At 42.3% G+C, this 11,637-nt stretch overlaps 1 long non-coding RNA gene across 1 annotated transcript; it reads right to left on the bottom strand.

The window, feature by feature from the left end:
- Positions 1–8,983: 8,983 nt before the first annotated feature.
- On the bottom strand, positions 8,984–11,392 carry LOC138916055 (uncharacterized). The gene is made up of 2 exons (XR_011422693.1): positions 10,930–11,392; positions 8,984–10,245 (listed from the first exon to the last, which is right to left on the bottom strand). It is a non-coding gene; the product is annotated as an uncharacterized lncRNA (long non-coding RNA).
- Positions 11,393–11,637: the final 245 nt, after the last annotated feature.

Raw genomic sequence — 11,637 nt, 5'->3', positions numbered from 1 at the left:
CTGCTCTGGACTGTTGCATGAGGGAACAAAAAAACAAAAAAACCCTTGTCCTTTAAGTCACTGAATCTTTTGGGAGTGTTTGTTACTTCAGCTTTGCTTTCCCTAATTTATCCAACCCAGACTGCCATTTTGCGTGAAACCTTTCAGTGTTGGGAAATTTACTACTTGTCAATGCGGTAAAAGTTAATTCTTTTTCTTACGTAGCATCAAAATATTTTTTCCTATTTCTCCTAGTTTTTCCCTTTGGAGGAACCAGAGTTTCAATACACTTCTTCAGAATAAGACTGGAAATATTTGACCACAGCTTAAGGGCAACCAAGTCATCTTTTGTTCAGAGGTTGCATATAAGCGATTGTGTTTTACAAACACAAAATAATCACTAAAACTAGAAGGTACCTCTCTCCTAAAATGTCCTATATTGTATGGCATGTGGTATCACTTTTTCCTTCTGCTGCTTTTTTAAGGCCGCCGAGAGCGAGGCCATGGAGAAATTCTTCTAAGAGAATTTTGGTTCAGTTCTCTCCCCAATTTAACCTGGCTGTCCAAACAGACTCAGAGAAATCTGATGAAATGGCAGTATTCGGGGGTCATAGAGGATCTAAGCTGACTTTATATTATAGCTGCATTCTTGCAGAGAGAGAGAAAGGAAGAGAGGAAGGGAAAGCGAGCACAGGACCCCTGGTGTCAATGCAGAAAATGAAAGCTTTACGAAAATCTGTGAGGAGAGGAGCGGTGTGGGACTAAAAAGGCAGCGAATGATTGAAAGCTCTAGAGTCACTTTCCAAGAAGGCATTAAATGCTTTCCTTGTTCCCTGTCATCCTTGATCCCACTCTGGGGAGTCCAGGACTCTCAGCAGGACCCTTTTCACCAGCGAGATCACTTTTCCTCTTTCAATTTGCCCAACGCAACTTCTTACCAGGACTCTCCCATGTCCCCACGTGGTCAATATTTGGCTAATGGTTCATTTTCTCCCAATTTTAAGCACTTCAATTAGACACCTTTAAAGTGATCTGATACAATTGTGTCCCCTGACTGGCCCAGTCAACTTAGAGAGGTTCTCCCTTGCTTGATTCCTATCCTGAAAGGAGTACTAAGGTCCAATGATGATTTGAGGTTCTTCAAACATAAGATATTAAAATAGGGACTAGTCTTCAGTCTCAAAAGTCCATCCTAACTTGATAGGCAGGCGAGCTCCACTGAAATGCTTTGGTTCCTAAAAGCAGACGTCATTTTTAATGTTGACATGGTAGGGATTTCAACCAGTGAAACAGCCTGAACTGTCAATGCAAATCATCTTTGTAAGACTCTTTATGGAAAAAGATGGGGGCGGGGAGCAGGAGAGACAGCGAAGAGAGTGAGCTGGGCTGAGCCACCTGCTGATCTCGCCAGAAACCATCAGCAGAAAGTCTTAGGTTGGAAATACTGGACAGGGCTTATGACTCTGTGGCTGAGAAGGATGACTGTCTTCTTGCTTAATGTCATTCATCTTCCAACTCCATGAACTCACTTTGTTCATCCTGCCCCTACTGGCTTTCTTTCTGACTAATTCCTTCCTTGTCTGGATGCTCCAAAAAAACACAGCAACAACTGAGACAGCTGAGGCTTCTCTGTCCACTGGAATTGTCTGGCTCCAAACAAGAGTGCATTTCCTGGGCACAGCATTGTCCGTGTCCCATAATGGTCTCTCCTGCTTTCACTAATGGCAATAAAAGGGCCCTTTGTGACTGGAAAGTGTGTGTGCACGCACAAACACACACACACACACGTATATACACTTGAAAGAAAAGCTAGGACATGTTTCCCACCAAAAACCCAGGGCTAAGCTACAACACATTCGTTTACTCAAAAGGTCAGTAATCAAAAGCAAAATGTTGTCACTGGCCTCTGCTGTGTCTGAAGTCATCTTCAAAGACGATATTGACTTCCTTCCATGAGCCAGGCATCCCCGCTCCTTCCCCCTGCCCTGCCTGTGTGAGATCTAAAATAATCGATTGGTCTTCATTAAGATGCTAACAGAGGTCAGGAGGCGGTAGGGAGAGGATGCAGAGTTTGATCTTCTCTCAGAAAATCGCAGTCTGTCCCCAAGTATACATCCCTTTCCTTGTAAAGCACAGCTCTGGCGGCAGGCAGCCTTCTCAGATGTGGGCGGTACACCTCTCAAGGGATGCAGGGCTCTCTTTGAAGGACTTTGCTGCTTTTAGAGTCACTTAGGGAACAGATTGGAATTGACTTCTGCATCCTCCTTAGCATTTTCTTCAACCAGTCCTCCCCTGCTCTAACTTAGCCTCTAATTTTAGGCCTATGTAGAAAATTCCTTTTAACTCATGTTAGACCTACTCTTGCTGTGAAAGCTTTCCCCCAATAGTATACACCTCCAATATTTACTTTGAAAACTTCCTACCGACTTCTCCCATTTGTGCTCTCAAAAGAAAGTTCCCGTTTGCCTTTCAATGTCTAATTTTTCTTTTCTTGAAAAAAAAAAAGATATCATTAAATGGAGTGAATGCTATAGCCTGAAATGCTGGGCCTAGAGCTTGACTGTCAGTTCTACCTCTTATTATTTGAATAACCCCGTAAGTCATTTAACTTCTGAGAGAGCCAGGTTCTTTATTCAAAGATCTCAATAATGGTACTCAACCTCTGGGTTCAACTGGATATGTCCAAGGAAGAAAGCTGTGATGGATATTGGGGGTGTGAAGTAGGATAATGTAGGGGCAACAACCTGGCCCACGGGAAGCACTCAATATGTTTCTTAAATCTTAAGGGAAAAAAAGAGGAAAATATGTTCTGGGGTCCATCTCTAGTTCTCCACAAGATTCTGAGATAATCTTTCATGGAATCCTGGAGCAAGGAAGGACATTGGACTTACCTGGTAGAATACTATCATTTACAAGAAAGAACACTGAGCTCCTGAGTGCTTGACTGATTTGATTACCAAATAGTTCCCACAGAGGTTGCAGGTGTGCCTTGGGTCCCTGAGACCACGGTCAACAGTGTCTGCCCAATGCTGCCTCTACCTTAACCAGAAAGTTTTTCTCTACCAGATTTATTTTTCTCTAATCCAACTTACTTTTTTTGAATCTAGTACTTTACTCTCCCAATTCCTTTTACACTTTCTTAAATGTTACAAGGAGCCAAATCTGTTTTCTTTCTAAACTTCTTGAAAGATACTAAAATGGGAAACAGTTGAATTTGATGGTTTAACCGCGTCATCTCAACATTCCTCTTTATGAGAGTGTTCATGCATGCGCCCATCAAACACATATATAGCATGATGGCCATTTAACACATCCTCTTAAGAAAGGTTGCCAAACTACAGCTTGTGGGACAAATCTGGCTTGCCATCTACTTTTGTAAATAAAGTTTTAGTGGAAAACAGCCACGCTAATTCATTTGTGTATTGTCCGTGGCTGCTATCTGGTAACAATGACAGAATCCAATAGTCATGAGAGAGACTGTGTGGCCCACAAGCCTAAAATATTGACTCTCTGGCTCTTTACAGAAAAAGCTTGCCAACCTCTGCTCTTAGCATCAACTTCAGCTTTCTTCAAATTCCCTTTACGTATGTCTGCCAAGAAACTATTTTCCACAAAAGCCTGGATTTATTTTCCCAGGACATTTTAAAAGCTTTTTATTACTGATTTTTACCTATATAAAAAGTATGGTAGAAATTTGAAAAATACAAAAACACACAAAGAACATAACAATCAGCTGTAACGTTAGCAGGCAGAAATACCTACTGCTCGTCTTGGAGCCTTTGTCTCAGCTCAGGCAGCTGAGGGGGCCCAGGCCATCCCTGGGCATGAGAGCGTCCTCAGAGTCTAGAGTAAGCAATGCAGTTTGCAGCTGAGTGTCAAGGTAGGGAATGGAGATAGCGAATTGTTCTGCATGATATTCTGGGGAATTTAAAAATTCTCCATTATGTTAAAAAATGTTTTTTTAATTTTGATTATTTTAAGCTTCCAGGTAGGAGGATGCAGAAGAGAAAGAAAAGACATAAGATGGATGATCCATAAAATAGAGAGGCCAAGGGACTTTTAAGGAGAGAACTAAAGATTATTCAGCTTTGAAGTTGTATGGGTTGCTATGATGTAAACTTCCTATCGTCTTCCCCAAACCTTCAGTAAAATTGCCTTCACATCCAAAGATCCTGGGTGAGTAGTTGGTTTGGCAACTCTCAGAAGTGGCAGAAATTGATGCCCAGTTTCACATGGCGTGGACCAGGTTCCTCACGTGCCGGAGTGACTCCAAAACAAAAGTCTAGTTGAAGCAGGCCATCAGCTCAAGATGCACCTCCTTTAACCTAATTCCCTGAGAAATTCAGATCGCCCTTGGCAAGGGCATTGGACTGTCTATAAATGGTAGAGTTGGGATATTTGATTGTCTAGATCAAAAGGCACAAGAAGAGCCTAGTTTATATGTGGAATATTAAGAAAAAATATGTGCATACCCCTAGAGCATACGTGCGTATGTGTAGAAAACCCTTGTACACAGACAGTTTCTTTATATCCTCCCCTCCATATAATGAAACAACTAAGTTGAAATTACAGCTGGTTATTTCTGGAAACGTGTACAGGATGGTACAAGTTGTTTAGTTGTTTTCTCCAGGACAGGAAGTGGGAATGTTTTCACCAGGAAGGAGTGGTGACAAACTACATTAGTCTCCATCCATACTCTAAAAGGCCGGTAGCAGAAACCTGCCCTGGAGAAGATGTTCTTCCCCCTGGAAAATCACCACAGCATGATCCGCCTCCTCTATCACCTTATTTTTTGAGGAAGATCAGCCCTGAGCTAACTACTGCCAATCCTCCTCTTTTTGCTGAGGAAGAGTGGCCCTGAGCTAACATCCATGCCCATCTTCCTCTACTTTATACGTGGGATGCCTACCACAGCATGACTTGACAGGCAGGGCCATGTCCGCACCCAGGATCCAAACCCGTGAACCCCGGGCCCCCGAAGCGGAAGGTGCAAACTAAACCACTGTGCCACCCGCCAGCCCCTCTATCACCTTTTTAAGGCCTGCCATGCTCATGGGGGCATAGTTCACCTAGGTGGCATCACATACAATGTAGGCCACACCACACAACTTACTTCATGGGCAAGGACAAATGCCTCAGTCTGCCAATGAAAAATGGTTCCTGAGGAGCATGGTGGAGGGTGTCAAATAAAAATAGCAAGTAATAGGATATATTGGAATATATGAGGAAGCCATTTTGGTGTAAACCTAATTTGGCCTGACCTTGTCTTTCCAAAAGGGCCTGACCGTGACTGTTTAGCATGCGTTGTATATCTGCTTTAGAGATTCCCTATGGCAAGAGCAAAAGGCCCTTGAGATAAAGGTGCAACTTCCCTCCCCCTCCTAACGTTGGCGTCTCCTTTAGGCTAGGAACTGATTGTTGCGCTCACCTGTGACCGCCCAGCTTGAGACAATAGACTTGCCTCCTGCTGTGTCCTTGGAGATAGCAGACCCACTACCTGCTGTGTCCATCAAGTGCTGTGCTGACAGGGTAATCTTGTGACTATTGTGGGAGGGACATTTCAATCATGTGAAACACCCTCTTTGAGGGTATATAACCACCCTATGTACCCCCACTTCTTTGGAGTGCTCTGTTCCTTTGTGGAAAGACCTCCCGGGTTGTAATCCTAAAATTTAAACTCAGAATAAAGTCACCCAAATTTTCATTTATAGATTGGTTATGGATTATTTTCATCGACAAGGGGAATAACCTCTTTTATAACCCTAGATTTTTTTCTTTTTCCTTCAGTGCCAAAACACACACACTGGTACGTCACAATTAACGAAGTTTTAATAGATGATCCTTATATAATGTTTGTTTAAATTTCAATACTTGGTTCAAATTATATATTTGCAGACTTTCCATGTTTTTGAAATATCCTAAAAGCATTTCTTTTGTGATTCTCAATGGCTAAGACTGGACAGAAATCACACATTTTCAGGCCAGTCTGAAATGAAAAAGGAATAGGTGGCCTCTCTTGTGATACGATCTGAGGGATATCTTCACCAATGTTCTCTGCACAGGCTTGTGACCCATTGATGTATTTCTACCAAATGAGATGAATTTCTCTGAGTTGATTTCCCTGTCACAGTCTCCTGGGAAGGAATAACTGCTTAGGAAAAGTTCCTGGTGCCCCTCTAAAGCTCGCCGGTAGCTCTCCGTCCTCTCAGGTGGAGGCAAAGCCCTTTCCCAGGCTGCCTGATCTTTCACTGCCTGGCCCCCACAGCAGGTGGCCCAGTTCTTCAGGAGCCGTGGAGAACCCACTGAAGGGCACACTTTTAAGCTAATGTCAGTGCCTGGCACCTGTCCCTCCCTCCCTGACAGCAAAGCCACCTCCTCTGCCACCAGGAGATTAACTGCAGCTCAACAGAGCACAGCGGGGCACGGATGTGTGTGTCTTTACTCATCCGGTCTCTGTTTGTTTCCTCTTCCTTTCTGAGGTCGCATAGCAACCCAGCACATCATACCTTCCGCCCCCCCACACCCACGATTTTCTCTTCATCCCAGCTATTATTGGCCACCTTCCCCTACACAGCCTGGCCTTCAGCCATGAGGCTTTCCGTGGGTCCCCAGAAGAGCTCTGCGTTTTCTGGCCTCAGTGTATTTGTGCATGTTTTCTTTGCCTGGAATGTCCATCCCACCCTTATCTGCCTGTAAAGCTCATACTCAACCCTAAAGACTCCACTCAAGCACTGCCTCTGGCCTTCCTAGGTATAGAAAATTATGTCTGCTTCTGTGTCTTCATTAGAACCTGAGGAAACTCTGACAGCGTTTACAGTGTTGTAGGTTTTTGTCGTTTATTTGTCTCCTGCTCTAGATTGAGTCATCCAAAACAAGGATCGTATCATCTCTATACACCCAGAACCTATAATACCGCCTGGTGCCTCATAAATAAGTCCTAGTTAAATCAATAAAATATAATAGTTACTAACTCTAATGAGAAATGCTTTGTTTTAGCCTTTATGGGTGACTAGCTATAATTAAACTCTTCACTTTAAGTTGAAGTTAGAAAATATCCAACCTGGTATTTCCTCTAAACTCCACATTCCTCTAAATTCTACATTGTGCTTATTAATATCACTCTTGAGTGTCTTCTAGAGTTTTCAAGTAATATGCCCCAAATTGAATTTATCCCTCAGTCCTTATCTTTCTGGTTTTCCCCATTTCAGTTAATGCCAATTGCTTTCTTTCAGTTGCTATGTTTTCAGAGCCAAATATTTGGGAGTTATCCCTGACCCATTCCTTTCTCTTAGGTTCACATCCAGTGCCTTAGCAAATCCTGTTGGATCTTCCTTCAAAATATCATTCATTCCGCTACTACCTGGGTGCAAGCCACCATACCTGCTTATCTTTATTGCAACAGCCTCCTAACTGCTTCTCCTGCTTCCACCCTGGGTGACCTCCCACCCCTGCTGCATGGTCTATTGTCAACACAGCAACTTGAGTGGTCCTTTAAACTTGTATGTCAGATCCTATCCCTTCTCTGCCCAAACTCTTCAATAGCCATCTTGTTCCTGGCTCTTCCCCCACACCTGAACAGTGCCTGGCATATAACAGGTAATAAATATTTGCCAAATGAGTAAATTAATGTTTAAGCCTTAGGATAAAAATCAGATACAAAGAAATTGCAACTTATTATTTTTTGGTCACCTAATAAGGTATAGAATATGAATTTACTATAATTTTGATATAATCGTGTTTTCAATATCACCAAAATGTTCCAGAAATATCTGGGTACTGAAGATATTTTCTTTCGGCCTAGCAATAAATAGACTACAAAATAGCCATTTGGTCCTGGTCAGCCACATAGCTCTCAGAAAGTTGGTTTCTTCAGCTTTGAAAGGGAGGAATTGAATTCAAAGACTTTCATAATGTCTTGCAATTTGAAATGTCTATGATTTTTTTGTGAACTTCAGCTCTTTCCCTCTCTGAAAATATGGATGGCCTTGTCCTTCCTGAATAGCCTTTCATTTGATTTGGTTTTTAAAATGTACTAGTTAATTTCACAGAAGAAACCTGCGGAGAAGCTGGGAGAATTCAGGCCTGGTGGGTGGGGCAAGGAGAGAAGCCCCAACAGAGACACAACCAACTTCCTGGGCCAAATGGGGCAGAGGAGAGTGTGTGAGAGACTGGCTGTGAGGACAAACCTCGTCTACTGCCAATCTTTGCCCTTTTTCTCTCTTGAGATCCGGGCCAGGGGGCTTAGTGAAGTGTCCGTCCTTGACTTTGGAAAGTAATGACAAGGAATGAATTTTCAAGTGCAGCTCATTCACACTTGTTTGAGAGATTGTATGAAAAGCTTTTTTAACACTGAGGTTGTCTGCAGTAATTTGTTCAGAGATATATTTAGACAGAAATCTAATATAAGATGAAGTCATTGGTGTCAACTCTAACAGGTTTTCAAGTGATTGGGTGGAAAGGTTGCTCACCCAGCCTTTGGGTGGGAAAATTATGAAAACAAATCAAATATGAAAATTACAAAAACTTCACCTTTCAGTATTTTTCAATTAAATGAAATTACTTTTCAAAATATTTATCATGTAGGTTTCAGATGCAAGTCCTATAACCTGCAATTATTTGTATGTGACTTTTAAATTTTTCATTTAAGAATGGGAAAATTGCTTGCTTATGTAATTTTTAGCTTTAATAATTTCAGCTCTTGCTCATAATCAGAAGATAGCAAATGGCATACGCAAGCAAGGCAGTTCAAATGACTCAGCTTCAGCCCAGCCACTAACCTTCATCACGAATTGTTCAGAACAATTTTCCAACTCATTGACAACATTCTCCAGTTTCTACTGAGTGGTTTTGCAAATTGCTTCCATCATCTCTGCTCTAAGTTCCTCCAAAAAATGTGCCTTCAATGAGTAAACAAACATTCGCTACTTGCTTCTATCATGCCCAAATCCAAGGTTAATAAAGGTTGAGTGTGCATAGAGCTTGTAAAGATCAGACCTGGGTAGAATTGTTTATAGAATTGTTTATGTAATGTAGTAAACAATAATAGTGATAAACAACTCGAGAATTACAGAAATGTAGTAAAAGTTTTTCCCCTCCCCCTTCCCGCTGTCCCTAGGCCCACATCTGGGGAACTACAGTTATCAGTTCAGTATCTTTGCGAAATTTTTCTCTATTCACAAACACCTAAAAACACATACTCGTACACACACAATATACGTAAATATGAACCCTTTCTTCCTCCTTTGCTTCCTTCCTTCCTTCCTTTCTTTTTCTCTCTTTCCAAAAATATTATCTTTCTCTAGTCATTATGCTGCCAATTCTTTTTTTTATGCAACAATTATCTTAGAGATCCTTCCACAATAGCACGTGTCAGTTTGCCTCATTTTTTAAATTGCCTCTCGATATTCCAAAGCACAATTGTATTATAATTTATTTAACTATTCTTCTATTGTTGGGCATTTAGGTTATCACCAATTTGTCATGGTCACTAATAACATTGCAAATGTGGGAAGAAGGGAGGAAGAAAGCAGAGGTAAAGATCAAGAAGAGAATCAATCTATGCCATTATATCATCTAAGACCCAGATGTCAAAATACAGCATCATGTTTAGTCAGGCCTTTGATAACTGAGAGCTGACCTCAGGCTACTAGACTTGAGGTATCACGCTGGTGGCCCACTAGCTGGCTGAAGGTCACTGCCTTGTGGGTGTTCAGAAGCAGGTCTTACTCAAGTGGGCAGAAGAAGCCATGGCACCTTCAAACTCATTCCCTGAAGAACATATAAGAGACCCTATTTCTGAGCTTGCATGTGGGAGGGCTCCTTGGCCAAGCTGCACCTCAGCACATCCTCCAATCTTCTGATGAGAATCCTAATGCCACTGGGTTTCTGAAGAGCCCTGAGGTCTCAGCCTACCTCAAGTTCCACTCAGAACCTTGGGGTCAGTTCATTCCACCCAGGCTGCTCATTGTTGTCACTGACAGAGCCCACATACAAGTTCCTCTGCTCTCCCAATCTTCATGTTCTGCCTCTCATTTCACCCTTCCATGGCTGTCCTCCCACCTAGCCCTTTCCATGGCTCCTCTTGTACCCATATGCATTGGTGTCAGAGTCCTCTACGCCCTCCACCTCTTCACAGAGCAATTCCTACTTCCTTTTTCCATACTGACATCTGATTATTTGAAGAAAGCATCATTAATCTGTAGTCTTTTCAAGGGTCATGTGGAGGCTGCTCATCCTTCTTTACGTTCTCCATCTCTGGGCTTGGGTCTGAAAATGGGATGAGGAAGAAGAGATCAGAAGTGAGAGGAGAGTTGACCATCCAAATAAGATTCTTATTCTCTTATGTACGGGCCCCTGTCATTGGGCTATATCATGCCCTTCCCTTCCTTGTCATTCTCGTCTTCTAAACTCTTGGTTATTCCTCCAAATTTATGGAAACTTTGGTTCCTTAAATGTGTGCATTAAAACCGTAAGTCCCACCTTTATCGTGGGAGACTCCACTTGCAATGTGAGTCTCAGTGAAGTCCCTGGCCCTATAGGCCCTTGACTTCCTCTACTTCAGGGCTTGTCACCTCCACTCCCCATTTCCCTCATCCGCACCCATGCACACATTCCCATCAATAAGAATTTCTCCTCCTCTAGGATCTACTGTGCGCACATCTCACTCTCCTCCCAGCTCTCTCACTCCTTCTCGCCCACCACAGCTGCTTCGCAACCTCATCACGAGCCCCACTCTGACGTCCTGAGCCCAGAGCCTCTGCCTCATCCTCATTCCATTTCTTAGTCTAGTGAGTCTTTGTTCAGATTCCTTCCTTACTTTCTATCCTACTCTTCCTGTCTTCCCCCTCAACGCGTGCTCAAATCCTTGTCCAAAAGCCATCCCCTGAACTCTTTTAGTAGTCTTTGGAGGGGCATCCCACTTCTAGTGTTTGCTTCCGACGTTCACCTTACCCAGCTTTCCCAGGATGCCTTAAACACTCCATTCCATGGCAGGAAAACCTAGACTTTCTCTTTCCCTTTCTCTCACGTTATTGAAGATACTCTCTATTGTTGTTGACATCACCTGTCCAGTTTCACTACGCTATCCTCAGTTTTTCAACAGAGTGATCTTTGGCCTTCTTGGAGAGTCAGAGCTGTCTGTCATCTTGGAACATCTTCATTTCCTAGGTCCAGGGTTACTTGAGAGGATATTTCCAAATTCTCTTATAATATTTTGTATCTTGAACACTAAAATTAAAACAGGACAAACCGACTTTGGCAATTGCTGTTTTCAAACAAAGCAGTGTTGCCACAAAATAGAAAGCCTAGGAGCATGAATAATAATTATGATCATAATACCTCATGCTTATATACTGCTTTTATTATTCACAAAGGGATTTCTATCTATTATCTTCTCTGATCCTTATACTAGTTCTAGGAAGTAGCACCCTTTCCTTTTTATAGATGAAAAACAAGCACGGTGTAAAGTGACTTCTGCTTGTTTACATGTCTAGTGTAAGAGCAGAAGCTGTTATTAGAGAACAAGATTTCTGAATCTAAACCTATGATTTCTTTCATAATTTGTTGGCTTTAAAAAGAAAATCGAAGTATATTCCAAAGGGAAAAATGACCAGTAAGGCTCGAATTATAGTCTAAGGCTTTATGACCCAGAAAACCCCT

Source organism: Equus caballus, chromosome 10, assembly GCF_041296265.1.
Source record: "Equus caballus isolate H_3958 breed thoroughbred chromosome 10, TB-T2T, whole genome shotgun sequence".
Taxonomy (NCBI): Eukaryota; Metazoa; Chordata; class Mammalia; order Perissodactyla; family Equidae; genus Equus; species Equus caballus.
The sequence above is the reverse complement of the archived record's forward strand: the minus strand, read 5'-3'. Positions and strand labels throughout refer to the sequence as shown.